Genomic DNA, 2,745 nt, shown 5'->3' with positions numbered 1-2,745 from the left:
TTTTTTTGCATCAAAATTTTTCAAAAATATGTTCTTGATGTTCATCATGATCTTCAAGGTGTTCTTGATGTTCATCTTGACATTTATAGTGTTCTTGCATGCATCATTGGTTTTGATCCAAAATTTTCATGTTTTGGGTCATATTTGTGTTTTTCTCTCTCATCATTAAAAATTCAAAAATAAAAAAATATCTTTTCCTTTTCTCTCTCAACATTTCAAAAATTTGGGTTGACTTAGTCAAAAATTTTTAAAATTAGTTGTTTCTTGTAAGTCAAGTCAAATTTTCAAATTCTAAAAATCTTATCAAAACTTTTTCAAAAATCAAATCTTTTTCATTTTTTATTTAATTTTCAAAAATTTAATGTTTTAAAATATTTTTCAAAAATCTTTTTCTTAGTTTTATCTTTATTTTCGAAAATTATGCTAACAATTAATATGATTGATTCAAAAATTTGAAGTTTGTTACTTTCTTGTTAAGAAAGGTTCAATCTTTAAAATTCTAGAATCTTATCTTTTAGTTTCTTGTTAGTTAAGTAATTAATTTTAATTTTAAAAATTAAATCTTTTCTAACCATGTCCTTTTAATCATATCTTTTCATTTTATCTTTTATATCATATTTTTTTTCAAAATTTTATCTTTTTTCAAAAATTTGATTTTAAAATATCTTTTCTAGCTTCTTATCTTCTTATCTTCTTATCTTTTCAAATTTGATTTTCAAATCTTTTTCAACTAACTAATTAACTTTTTGTTTGTTTCTTATCTTTTTCAAAACCACCTAACAACTTTTCTCTCTCTAATTTTCGAAAATACCTCCCTCTTTTTCAAAAATTCTTTAATTAATTAATTGTTTTAAATTTTAATTTTAATTTTATTTCTTATCTTTATTTTTCGAAAATCATTTAACTCCTTTTCAAAATTTAATTTCGAAAATTTCTCCCTCTCTCATATTATTCTATTTATTTATTCATTTACTAACACTTCTCTTCATCTCAAATATCTGCTCCTATCCTCACCTTTGTGACTGGATTATTCATTCTTCTTCACTCTTATTCCCTTTCTTCTTCTACTAACATAAAGGAATCTCTATACTGTGACATAGAGGATTTAATAAAGAACCTCTTTACTGTGACATAGAGGATCCCTCTTTTTTTTCTGTTCTCTTTTTTTTCATATAAGCAGGAACAAGGAAAAAGGCATTCTTGTTGAAGCTGATCCAGAACCTGAAAGGACTCTGAAGAGGAAACTAAGAGAAGCTAAATTACAACAATCTAGAGACAACCTTGCTGAAATTTTCGAACAAGAAAAGGAGATGGCAGCCGAACCCAACAACAATAATGCAAGAAGGATGCTTGGTGATTATACTACACCTACTTTCAAGTTTGATGGAAGAAGCATCTCAATTCTTGCCATTGGAGCAAATAATTTTGAGCTAAAACCTCAACTAGTTGCTCTAATGCAACAGAACTGCAAGTTTTATGGACTTCTATCAGAAGATCCATACCAATTTTTAAATTAAGACTAATGGAGTAGATCTTGAAGTCTATAGGCTCATGCTTTTCCCTTTTACTGTAAGAGACAGAGCTAGAGCATGGTTGGACTCTCAACCTAAAGATAGTCTGGACTCCTAGGATAAGCTGGTCACGGCCTTCTTGGCTAAGTTCTTTCCTCCTCAAAAGCTGAGCAAGCTTAGAATGGATGTTCAGACCTTCAAACAAAAAGATGGTGAATCCCTCTATGAAGCTTGGGAAAGATACAAACAGATGACCAAAAGATGTCCTTCTGACATGTTTTCAGAATGGACCATGATAGATATATTCTATTATGGTCTATCTGAGTTCTCTAAGATGTCATTAGACCATTCTGCAGGTGGATCCATTCACCTAAAGAAAACGCCTGCAGAAGCTCAAGAACTTATTGACATGGTTGCAAATAACCAGTTCATGTACACTTCTGAGAGGAATTAATGGGACGCCTCAAAGGAAGGGAGTTCTTGAAATTGATGCTCTGAATGCCATTTTGGCTCAGAACAAAATGTTGACTCAGCAAGTCAACATGATTTTTCAAAGTCTGAATGGATGGCAAAATGCATCCAACAGTACTAAAGAGGCATCTTCTGAAGAAGAAGTTTATGATCCTGAGAACTCTGCAATAGTAGAAGTAAATTATATGGGTAAACCTTATGGAAACACCTATAATTCATCATGGAGAAATCATCCAAATTTCTCATGGAAGGATCAACAAAAGCCTCAACAAGGCTTTAATAATGGTGGAAGAAATAGGCTCAACAATATCAACCCTTATCCATCATCTTCTCAGCAATAGACAGAGAATTATGAACAGAGTACCTCTAACTTAGCAAATTTAGTCTCTGATCTGTCTAAGGCCACTTAAAGTTTCATGAGTGAAACAAAGTCCTCCATCAGAAATCTGGAGGCACAAGTGGGCCAGCTGAGTAAGAAAATCACTGAAACTCCTCCTAGTACTCTCCCAAGCAATACTGAATAAAATAAAAAAAGAGAATGCAAGGCCATTGATATAATCAATATGGCCGAACCTAGAGAGGAAGGAGAGGACGTGAATCCCAATGAGGAAGACCTCATGGGATGTCTCTCAAGCAAGAAGGAGTTCCCTATTGAGGACCTAAAGGAATCTAAGGCTCATATAGAGACCATAGAGATCCCATTAAACCTCCTTCTGCCATTCATGAGCTCTGAAGACTATTCTTCCTCTGAAGAGGATGAAGA

General features: G+C 32.3%; 1 non-coding gene across 1 annotated transcript; it reads right to left on the bottom strand.

Annotated features, from left to right (window-relative positions):
• Positions 1-1,683: 1,683 nt before the first annotated feature.
• On the bottom strand, positions 1,684-1,787 carry LOC127740321 (small nucleolar RNA R71). The gene has a single exon (XR_008001000.1). It is a non-coding gene; the product is annotated as a small nucleolar RNA R71 (small nucleolar RNA).
• Positions 1,788-2,745: the final 958 nt, after the last annotated feature.

The sequence above is a fragment of the Arachis duranensis genome, chromosome 6, assembly GCF_000817695.3.
Source record: "Arachis duranensis cultivar V14167 chromosome 6, aradu.V14167.gnm2.J7QH, whole genome shotgun sequence".
Classification (NCBI taxonomy): Eukaryota; Viridiplantae; Streptophyta; class Magnoliopsida; order Fabales; family Fabaceae; genus Arachis; species Arachis duranensis.
The sequence above is the reverse complement of the archived record's forward strand: the minus strand, read 5'-3'. Positions and strand labels throughout refer to the sequence as shown.